Genomic DNA, 12,914 nt, shown 5'->3' with positions numbered 1-12,914 from the left:
TGATACAAAATGACCCAGGAATGCAACTGAACTCAACTATAACTCACACTTCGAGAACTTAGCATATAACTGACTATCCCTCAGAGTCTGAAGAACCACTCTGAGATGCTGCTCGTGCTCCTCTCGACTGCGGGAATATATCAAAATATTATCAATGAAGACTATCACAAACTAATCCAAATAAGGCTTGATCACTCGGTTCATCAAATCCATAAAAGCTGCGGGGGCATTTGTCAACCCGAATGACATAACCAAGAACTCATAATGCCCGTACCGAGTGCGAAAAGCTATATTAGGGACATTAGATGCCCTAATCCTCAACTGATGGTAGCCAGATCTCAAATCAATCTTTGAAAGTACCTTAGCGCACTGAATCTGATCAAATAAATCATCAATCCTCGGCAACGGATACCTATTTTTAATTGTAACCTTGTTCAACTGCCGGTAATCAATACACATCCTCATCGATCTATCCTTCTTTTTAACAAACAACACTGGTGCACCCCAAGGCGAAACACTGGGTCTAATGAAACCCTTCTCAAGTAAGTCTTGCAACTATTCCTTTAACTCTTTCAACTCAGGCGGGGCCATGCGATACAGCGAAATAGAAATGGGCTGAGTGTCCGGAGCCAAATCAATATCCCTGTCGGGTGACATACCCGGTAGGTCTGAAGGGAATACCTCAGGAAACTCACGAACAATGGGCACCGAATCAATAGAAGGAACCTCAGCACTAGAATCACGAACATATGCCAAATAGGCCAAACACCCTTTCTCGACCATGCGCCGAGCCTTCACATAAGAGATAACACTATAGGTAGAATGACCAGGAGTTCCTCTCCACTCTAAACGAGACAAACCCGGTAAAGCTGAGGTCACAGTCTTGGCATGACAGTCCAAGATAACGTAGTAAGGTGATAACCAGTCCATCTCCAATATGACATCGAAATCGACTATGTCTAGAAGCAACAAATCTACACGAGTCTCAAGACACCCAATCAAAACTATACAAGAGCGATGGACTCGATCTACCACAATAGAATCACCCACCAGTGTAGACACATAAACATGATCACTCAAGGAATCACTAGGCATAACCAGATACGGTGCAAAATAGGATGACACATACGAGTACATAGACCCTAGATCAAATAACACTGAAGCATCTCTATCACAAACCAGAACCGTACCTCTGATAACCGCATCTGAAGCCTCAGCCTCGGGCTTGGCTGGAAGAGCATAACATCAGGTCTAGGCCCCACCACACTAGACTACCTCTCTGGGACGGCCTGCAGCTGGCTAGCCTCCCCCTTTAGCGGTCTGAGCTCCACCTCTAGCACCTCTACCTCCACCGCTAGCACCACTACCCCCACCTCTAGCTAGCTGGGCGGGCTGTGGAAAACCTGGGGCCTAAACTATAGCACGGGAACCCTGCTGCTGCGATTGAGTACCCACCAATTTTGGACAAGCCCTCCGGATATGACCACACTCACCACACTCATAGCATCCACCTGAGTGCTGCAGCTGAGGAAACTAAGACTGATCCTGGCAACTTGAATGACCACCCCAAAAATTCTGGAGTGGCGGTGCACTAATAGGAGTTGGTGGTGCACTGTAGGGCTGCTGATCAGAATACTGTATGTGAGAACCACAGCCACCTGAAGTACCATGAGAAACCTGAAGTGCTGACTGAAAGGGCCTAGGAGGATGACCTCTACCATACGAATCCCTGCCTCCAAACGAGGCACCACTAAATCTGCTTGAATGATGGGGCCTCTTATCCGATCCATGACCAACTCCCTTCGACAGAAACATCTCCACTCTCTTGGCCACATTGGCCGCCTCCTAAAAAGTAATCTCACTCCCAACCTCCCTAGCCATCTGAAGACGAATCGGCTGAATAAGACCGTCAATAAACCTCCTCACCCTCTCTCTCTCGGTGGGGAGTATGACAAGAGCATGACGAGCCAAGTCGATGAATCTGGTATCATACTGGGTAACAGTCATAGAACCCTGATGGAGATGCTCAAACTGCCTCCGATAGACCTCTCTTTGAGTGATGGGGAGAAATTTCTCTAGAAATAGCTGTGCAAATCCCAAGTCAAGGCTGGCGATCCGGCTGGTCTAGCCAAGCAATAATCTCTCCACCAAGTCCTGGCGAATCCAGATAAATGAAAAGTGGCAAAATCGACCCCGTTGGTCTCAACTATCCCCATGTTCCTGAGGACCTCATAGCAGCTGTCTAGATAATCTTGGGGATCCTCAGTAGATGCACCGCTGAAAGTAGTAGTGAAGAGCTTGGTGAACCTATCCTGCCTCCACAAAGCATCGGCAGACATAGCTGCTCCATCACTGGTCTAAGCTACCACACTCGGCTGAACTGCTCCAATTGGCTAAACCAGTGGAGTCTGAATCCGGGGAGCTACCTGCTCCAGAGTGCGAGTAGCAGGAGTCTGGGCTCCTCCTCCAGCCTGAGAGACGACTAGTGCTACAGGAAGCAAACCTGCCCAGGTGACACTCTCCATAAGGCCCACTAGTCAGCCCAGAGCATCCTGAAGAACTGGGGTAGCAATAAAACCCTCTGGGACCTGAGCTGGGCCCACCGGAACTGCTAGGGCCGGAACCTCATCATCAAAGTCAACCTGTGGCTCCGCCACTGGTGCTGCTGCCCGGGCTGAGCTCAGCCCCTACCTCGGCCTCTAGCACAGTTTTGGCCTCACCCTCTACCCCTCGTGGGAGCTACTGCTGGGGGCTCGGGTTGCTGAGCGGTGGATGAGGAAGTGCGTGTTCTCGCCATCTGCGAAAGAACAGAGTAGACATTCAATTAGCATTGAAAAACAAAACTGCATGACGAGAAAGAACAAATGTGAAGTTTTCCTAACTTTGTAGCCTTTGGGGGATAAATACAGACGTCTCCGTGCCGATCCCGCAGACTCTACTAAGCTTGTCCATGAATTGTGCGACCTATGTAACCTAGAGCTCTGATACCAACTTGTCACAACCCGAATTTTCCATCCTCGGAAGTCGTGATGGCGCCTACTCATAGAAGCTAGGCAAGCCATGAAATATAGAAATTCTAACTCTTTCATTTTAATCCTTTTAACAACCTGAGTTAACAAAAAATCAACAATTTAAAGATTAATGATAACAGAATAAGCGGAAGACTTAAACAGCTAAAAACGATCAAAATAGTACTACAATGCCAATATACTCCTCTACCCAGAATCTGGTGTCACAATATTCACGGATTATCTATGAGTACTAGCAACATACAAATGTCTGAAAAAGGAAATACAGTCTATATCGGAGACAAGTGAAAATAGAACATATAAATGGATAGAAGAGAATGCCGGGCCTGCAGACGCCTACATGACTACCTCGGGATCTCTGAGTGGACTGAAGGCTGGCTCCCCAAGTGCTACTGCTCAAATGCTGCTCCGGTATCTGCACAAAGTGCAAAGTATAGCATCAACACAACCGAACCCATGTGCTGGTAAGTACCTGGCCTAACCCCGGTGAGGTAGTGACGAGGCTAGGACCAGACTCTAGATAAACCTGTGCAATTATATACTATACAGCGGAAAACAAACAGGAATAAACAATTTAAATGGGAGGGGGTACATGCTACGGGGAAAATATCAAATCCAGCAGAAACTTAGAGAAATATGAGAGAATGATTCAAGATCAACAACAAAACAATAATAATGGTGTTGCGGCGCGCAACCCGATCCCTTATCATTTAACATTGTTGCGGCGTGCAACCCGATCCATTTATATCACTGTTGTGGTGTGCTACCCGATACAATATAATATTTGTTGCGGTGTGCAACCCGATCCAATATAACATTGTTGCGGTGTGCAACCTGATCCATATATAATAATGTTGCGGCGTGCAACCCGTTCCAAATATACAGTCAAAAATAATCATAACAATAGTCCCAACAAGGGATCAATAACGAACTACACTATCACGACAAGGGAATCGATAGCATAAATAAATACGTCCCGGCAAGGGAGAAACAGCTATAACCAATCTTACTCCAACATCTAACCATTTCTGCTATCACCAATACTCAAACTTAATAGTTTCCACGAAAACAAACTTAATCCTTGCTCAATATCGAGAGTCATCAATTAAAGAATCCGTAATATCATTTAAGAATACAACAAGTTGCAATTTAAGACTCACGGTCATGCTCGACACCAAAGTATAGATACTAGTCACCATGCCTATACGTCGTACTCAACAAAAGGCAAATAGAAAATAGGACACAACTCCTAATCCCTCAAGCTAAGGTTTGACCGAACACTTACCTTGATGCCTCGAACACAATTCACGATTCAATTATAGCTTTACCCCTTGATTCCACCACCATTCGCTCGAATCTAGCCACAAGTTACTTAAGTACATCAATAAACGCTAAATGAATCAACCCCAATGCATGAAAATGAGTTTTCTAAAGTTTTACCCAAATAGTCAAAAATCACCCCGGGCCCACATGGTCAAAACCCAAGGTTCGAACCAAAACCTGATTACCCATTCCCCCACGAATCCAAATATATAATTTGTTTTGAAATCAGACCTCAAATCGAGGTCCAAATCCCTAATTTTTGAAAAACCAAGGTTCTACCCAAAACACCAGATTTCCCCCATGAAAATCATTGATTTTAAGTTGAAATCATGTTAAAAGATGTTAATGATTGAAGGAAATGAGTTAAAATTAATTATAATCGATTTCGAAAAAGGGTTGTTCTTGGAAAATCGCCCAAAAGAGTTTGTGTTTTGAAAAGATGTGAAAAATGGGTTTAAAATCGTCTAAGTATAAAGTTGCAGGTCGCAGGTATGGGAAATGCGAACAGGGGTTCACAATTGCGAACCCCGACCTCTGCTAACTTGGGAATTGGGAAACAGGGCTCGCATTTGCGAACCCTTTAGGAAAAACTGGACTTTCGCATTTGCAATCAACATGTCGCATTTGCGACCTGGCAATTGCGAAGAAAGGGTCGCATTTGCGACCCAAGGCTGAGCAGGGGAATTTCGCATTTGCGATCGAAGAAAGGGTCGCATTTGCGATCCATCCTTCGCATTTGCGAGCTCGCATTTGCGAGCCAGGCTTCGCAAAAGCCTGCAGGCCTGGCCACACCAGCCCCCATGGCCTATCGAAAACTCACCCGAGCCCTCGGGGCTCCAAACCAAATATACACACAACCTCAAAAACATCCTATGGACTTATTCGCGTAATAAAATCACCAAAATAACATCATGAACATCGAATTAAACCTCAAGATCAATGAAATTTCTCAAAACTTCTTTAAACATTAAGTTTTACATTTAAGGTCTGAATCACGTCAATCGGATTCCGTTTCTTATCAAACTTCATAGAATTATCTTAAATCATATATAAGACCTGTACCAGGTACCGGAACCAAAATACGGGCCCGATACGAACATGTTCTAATAAAAATTCCAAAACCTTTAAACCATTTCAGAAAATAATTTTCTTTAAAAATTCATTTCTCGGGTTTGGGACCTCAGAATTTGATTCCGGGCATACGCCTAAGTCCCATATTTTCCTACGGACCCTCCGGGACAGTCAAATCACGAGTCCGGGTCCGTTTACCCAAAATGTTGACCGAATTTAAATTAATTCATTTTATAGTCAAAACTTATCATTTTTCACAGATTTTCACATATAAGCTTTCCGGCTATGCGCCCGGACTGCGCACACAAATCGAGGTGATGCTAAAAGAGGTTTTTAAAGCCTCGGAACGTAGAATTTCATTTAAAAACAAGTGATGACCTCTTGGGTCATCACACATTGGGTAATCGAAAGAGAAGAGTGTAGAATTGTTTACCAACACTTTGGGGATGAACCTGTGTGAAGAAAATCGCCTCTAGGTCTTTTTAGTTCGAAAATATGAATAAATGGCTGCTGCCGAGTTGGATTCTGTGATTTTTTTTTATTGTTTTTTGAAGAAAAAGCGTGGAGCACTAGTGCACCAGAAACTGTTATGACAGCATATTTTTTTTATGCCAACATTTTTTTTACAAGTTAAAAACATCTCGAATCCTACCTGAAACTCACCCGAGCCCTCGGGTCTCCAATCAAACATGCACGCAAGTCTAAAAATATCGTACGGACTTGCTCGTGCGATCAAATCATGAAAATAACATCTAAAATAATGAATTTAACCACAAAACTCATGATTTTTCTCAAGAATACTTAAATTTTACTATTTCTCAACCGGACCTCCGAATCACGTCAAATCAACTTCGATTCTCACCAGATTTCGCAGATAAGACTTAAATATCATAACAAACCTGCATCGAGCTCTGGAATCAAAATTCGGGCCCGATACCAATAGTTTCAAACATTAATTCTTTTCTTTATTTCATTAATAATTTAGCAAAACAATTTCTTTAAAAAATTGATTTCTAAGGCTTGGGACCTCGGTATTAAATTCTGGGTACATGCGCAAGTCCCATATTTTACTGCGGACCTTCCGAGATCGTCGAAACATCGATCCGGGTCCGTTTACTCAAAATATTTACCAAAGTCAACTAAAACCAAACTTAAATTATAAAAATCATTATTTCTTACATTTTCACATAAAAGCTTTCCGGTTTCACGCCCGGACTGCGCACACAAATCGAGGTATTTAAAATTAGTCTTTTTATGGCTAATAAACCTAGAACGGAGTCTTAATTCATAAAATGACCCCTTGGGTCATCACAATCTCCACCTCTAAAACAAACGTTCATCCTCGAACGGACTTAGAAAATTACCTAAGTTGGCAAGCAAGTGTGGATATCTACTCTGCATGTCTGACTCGAACTTCCAAGTAGCTGCCTCAACGGGCTGACCTTTCCACTACACTCGAATTGAAGGAAAACTCTTTGACCTCAACTGACGAACCTGCCAGTCTAAAATGGCTACCGGCTCCTCCTCATAAGCCAAGTCTTTATCTAATTGGACAGAGCTGAAATCTAACACGTGGGACGGGTCACCATGATATTTTTGGAGCATAGACACGTAGAATACCAGATGAACTGAGGATAACTCTGGAGGCAATGCAAGCCTATAAGCTACCTCTCCCACTCTATCAAGAATCTCAAACGGCCCGATATACTCAACTTGCCCTTCTTCCCAAATCTCATAACACCCTTTATGGGTGATACCCGAAACAATACTCTCTCTCCAACCATGAATGCCACATCACGAACCTTACGATCGACATCACTCTTTTGCCTAGACTGAGCTGAACGATGTCTTTCCTGAATAATCTTGACCTTATCTAAGGCCTCCTGAACTAAGTCTGTACCCAATAACCGAGCCTCTCCCGACTCAAACCATCCAACTGGCGATCTGCACTGTCTACCATATAATGCCTCATAAGGAGCCATCTAAATGCTCGATTGATAACTATTATTATAAGCAAACTCCACTAACGACAAGAACTGATCCCAAGAACCTCCAAAGTCAATAACACAAGAGCGTAGCATATCCTCCAAAATTTGAATAGTACGCTCGGACTACCCGTCAGTCTAAGGATGAAATGCTGTGCTCAACGAAACTCGGGTACCCAACTTATGCTGAACTGCCCTCCAAAAGTGTGAAGTAAACTGCGTACCTCGATCAGAAATGATAGATACAGGCACACCGTGAAGGTGAACAATCTCTCAAATATATATATCTCTGCCAACCTCTCTGAAGTATAAGTACTTGCCACAGGAATGAAATGTGCTGATTTAGTCAGCCTATCCACAATAACCCAAACTACGTCAAATTTCCTTTGAGTCAGTGGGAGTCCAACAATGAAGTCCATAGTAATACACTCCCATTTCTGCTCAGGAATTTCTATCTGCTGAAGCAAACCATTGATTCTCTGATGCTCATATTTTGCCTGCTAACAATTTAAGCAATGAGCCACATACGCAACAATGTCCTTTTTCATCCTTCTCCACCAATAATGTTGTCTCAAGTCATGGTACATTTTGGCTGCACCTGGGTGAATAGAATACTTAGAATTGTGAGCCTCCTCAAGATCAACTCACGAAGGTCATCAATATTAGGCACATATATATGACCTTGCATCCTCAAAACACTATCATCTCCAACTGTAACCTGCTTGGCACCATCGCACCGAACTGTGTCCCTAAGAACCATCAAATGCGGGTCATCATCATGCTGCTCTCTGATACACTCGATTAAGGAAGACCGAGCGACTGTTCAAGCTAGAACACTGCTGGGCGAAATATCCAACCTCACAAACTGATTAGCCAAAGTCTGAATGTTTGAAGCTAACGGTCTCTCACCGACTGGAATAAATGAAACGCTGCCCATACTTACCGCCTTTCTACTCAATGCATTGGCCACCACGTTGGTCTTACCTGGATGATATAATATAGTGACATCATAATCTTTCAGTAACTCTAACCATCTCCGCTGCCTCAAATTTAGATCCTTTTGCTAGAATAAGTACTGGAGACTGCGATGGTCAGTGAAAACCTCACACGACACATAAAGATAGTGCCTCTAAATCTTCAATGAGTGAATAATGACTGCCAACTCTGAGTCATGAACGGGATAATTCTTCTCATAGACTTTCAACTGTCGAGATGCATGTGTAATCACCTTGACATCCTACATCAATACTGCTCCAAGTCCAACTCGGGAAGCATCATAATACACCGTGAAAGAACCCGAACCTGATGGTAACACTAACACCGGTGCTGAAGTCAAGGCTGTCTTGAGCTTCTGAAAGCTCGCCTCGCACTCGTCTGACCATTTAAATGGGGCACTTTTCTAAGTCAATTTAGTCATTGGGGATGCTATATATGAGAACCCCTCCACAAAACGATGGTAGTAACCCGCCAAACCCAAGAAACTTCTGATTTCCGTAGCTGTAGTGGGTCTAGGGCCAGTTCTTGAATGCCTCTATTTTCTTAGGATCAACCTGAATACCCTCAGCTGATACGATATGACCCAAGAAAGATACTAAATCCAACCAGAACTCACATTTTGAGAACTTTGCATACAACTGATTTTCCCTTAAAGTTTGGAGTGCTATACAGAGGTGCTGCTCATGCTCTTTCTGACTGTAGGAGTATATAAGAATGTCATCAATGAACACGATTATGAAAGAGTCTAGATGAGGCCTTAAAACCCAATTCATCAAATCCATAAAGGCTGCTGAAGCATTAGTCAACCCAAAGAACATGACCAGAAATTCATAATGCCCATACCTCGTCCAAAAGGCTGTCTTAGGAATATCAGACACCCTAATCTTCAACTGATGGTAGCCCGATCTCAAATCAATTTTCAAAAAGACCCTAACACCCTGAAGTTGATCAAATAAATCATTAATTCTTGGCAATGGATATTTATTCTTGATAGTAGCTTTATTCAACTGCTGGTAATCTATGCACATCCTCATCGACCATCTTTCTTCTTTACAAACAACATCAGTGCATCCTAAGGCGAGACACTGGGTCTAATAAAACTATTATCAAGCAAGTCTTGCAACTGTTCTTTCAACTCTTTCAATTTTGGTGGGGCCATCCGGCATGGAGGAATGGAAATGGGCTGAGTGCCCGGAGCCACATCAATACAAAAATTAATATCCCTGTCGGGAGGCATCCCCGACAGGTTTGTAGGAAATACCTTGGTAAACTCACGAACGATAGGAACTGACTCTATAGAAGAAACCTCAGCATCGGAGTCACGAATATGAGCCAAATAAGCCAAACATCCCTTCTTAACCATGCGACGAGCCTTGGCATATGAAATCACTCGGCTGGGAGAATGACCATGAGTCCTTTTCTATTCTAATTGAGGCAACCCCGACAAGGCTAATGTAAATGTATTGGCATAACTGTCCAAGATGGCATAATAAGGCGACAACCAATCCATGCCCAATATAACATCAAAATCGACCATGTCTAGAAGCAAAATATCCACACTAGTTTCAAGACCCTCAATGACTACTACGCACGAACGATATGCACAATCTACCACAATATCATCCCCCACCGGCGTAGACACATAAACAGGAACACTCATGGAATCACGAGGCACAATCAAATACGAGGCAAAATAGGATGAAGCATAAGAATAAGTTGATCCCAGATCAAACAAAATTGAAGAAGCTCTATCATAAACTGAGATGATACCTTTAATAACAACATCGGAGGACTCTACCTCAGGCCTGGCTGGAAATGCATATAATCGGGGCTGGGCCCCGCCACCCTGCACCACATCTCTAGGAGGACCTCCACCTCTAGCGGGCTGGCCTCCACCCTAGCTACCTGACCTCCACCTCTAATATTCTGGCCTCTACCTCTAGCTGTATGACCCCTACCCTTGGCTGGCTAGGTAGGTGGTGATGGAACTATAGCACGGGAACCCTGGTACTGATGCTAATTACCTGAGAGTTTCAGACAATCTCTCCGAATATGCCCATATTTACCACACTCAAAACATCCCTCCTGATATGAAGACTGATCTTGACGAGCTAGCTGAACTCAATAATAACTCTGTAAAGGAGGTGCTCTAATAGGAGTTGATGGTGCACTGTAGATTGGCTGAGCAGAAGGAGTCATATAAGAACCACGACCACCCAAAGTACCATGTGAAGCCTGTAGTGCTGAATGAAATGGCCTGGAAGACTAGCCTCTGATAAATGAAGCTCCACCTCTAGATGAGGCACCACTGAAACCACCAGAATGGCGAGGTCAATTGTCAGACCCCTGACCTCCCATCCCAAGAACCGACTTAACTCTCCTAGCCACATTAGCTGTATCCTGAAAAGAAATCTCGGTCCCTGTCTCCTTGGCCATCTGCAACTTGATGGGCTGAGCAAGGCCCTTAATAAACCGCCTGACCCTCTTTCTCTCTGTGGGCAATAAAAGAATAACATGTCTAGCCAACTACACAAAACGATTCTCATACTAGGTCACAGTCATGCTGCCCTGCTGAAGTCGCTCAAACTGACGACGCTTATCCTCTCGAGTAGTAACAGGCAAGAACTTCTCCAAAAAGAGATGAGAGAACTGATCCCAAGTCAAGGCAGACAACCCAACTGGTCTATTCAAGAAATAATCTCTCTACCATTTCTTAGCAGAACCGGTCATCTAAAAGGCAGCAAAATCGATCCCATGGTCTCCAAAATACCCATATTACGCAGAACCTCATGACAACTATCCAAATATTCTTGAGAATCCTCTGAAGTCTCACCACTGAAATGCACAGGAAATAGCTTAATGAACCTGTCCAATCTCCATAAAGTATCGGTGGATATAGTTGCCCAATCAACGGGCATCGCTAGAGCAACTGTCTTAATAACCCCAACTAGATTGACTGTTGGGGTTGGAATATGAGGAGTAGTCTGAACTAGAGTGTGGGTAGCAGGAGGCTGGACCCCTCCTCTAGCCTGAGATACGGCTGCTGCAATAGGGAATGTGCCAGTATGGGCTACACTCTCCATAATACCCACTAAACAGACCAAAGCGTCCTGAAGTACCGGGGTAGCAATAAACCCCTCTGGGACCTGAGCTAGTCCCGCTGAACGGTCTGAGTTGGAACCCCCTCATTAATCTCGATTTGAGGTTCCACAGTTGGGGTTGCTGCCTGAGCAATGGGTTGAGTCCTGCCCCTACCTCGGCCTCTGGCGCGGCCTCGGCCTCTGCCCCTAGTAGGAGCTGTTGCTGTTGGAGGACCGGAATGATGTTCAGCAGAAGAGGAAGCACGTGTTCTCACCATCTGCGACAGAATAGAAGAATCCAATCAGTATTTGAGATAACAAGAATTGCACGATAGAATAGAAATAAAAAATGGAGTTGTTTCCTAACTCAATAGCCTCTGAGAGATAAGTACAGACGTCTCCGTACCAATCCTTCAGACTTTACTAAGCTTGTTCGTGAATTGTGAGACCTAAGCAACCTAGTACTCTGATACCAACTTGTCACGACCCAAATTCCCAACCTTAGGGTCGTGATGGCGCCTAACACCACACTTGTTAGGCAAGCCAATGTTAGAAATTGATTAGCCATATCCCTTTGAATAATTAATCAAACACAATAAGACAATTTAAATATAACTAAATCTGATAGTTTCCATCAATAACTTCATGAATAAAATAATAAACGAATAAATAAACCAAGCCACAAACTAAATATATAACTCTAAGACTGCCCTAGAGTCTGGTGTCACAATTCATGAACTTTTAATAATACTACATATAATGGGCTAAAAGAAATAATGTGTCTATTTTGAGTAAAATAAACAGTCTCTATAAAACTAAGAGAAGACTCCAGGAATTCTGCGGACGCCAGCAGATCTACCTCGTGTCTCCGAGTGATGAATGATAGCTACTAAAGTCTCTAACACTGAACGGTACCTGGATCTGCACAAAAGAGTGTAGAGTGTAGTATCAGTACAACCGACCCCATGTACTGAGTATGTGCCGAGCCTAACCCTGACGAAGTAGTGACGAGGCTACGGCGGGGCAATTATAATATAACCTGTAATAACATATAAATGATAAAGCAAGAAAGAAATTCTAAACTAAACAAAAATAATAAACTATAACAATAAATGAAATAATTCAGCCACCTCTTTCCAGGTCTCAGCTATAACTAAATTCTCACATAAGCTTCCACATTTCAAATTTCGCTTTCAAAGTAACCATAGGTGTCAAATATGAGATAAACAGTAGAGTAAAATAGAGAGATTTCTGTTCCTTGTATTTAAAAATCAATAAATCATAAGTATTCTCCCTTATCTCTCTTTGTTGCGGCGTGCAACCCGCTCCCACCTGTCCACCCTTATTCCTCCTCCCTATATACAAATATCACCCTTATTTATCCTGTTGCGGCGTGCAATCCGATCCCACCTGCCCACCCTTATCACTCC

This window comes from Nicotiana sylvestris, chromosome 11, assembly GCF_000393655.2.
Source record: "Nicotiana sylvestris chromosome 11, ASM39365v2, whole genome shotgun sequence".
Classification (NCBI taxonomy): Eukaryota; Viridiplantae; Streptophyta; class Magnoliopsida; order Solanales; family Solanaceae; genus Nicotiana; species Nicotiana sylvestris.
This window is presented reverse-complemented; position numbering follows the sequence as displayed.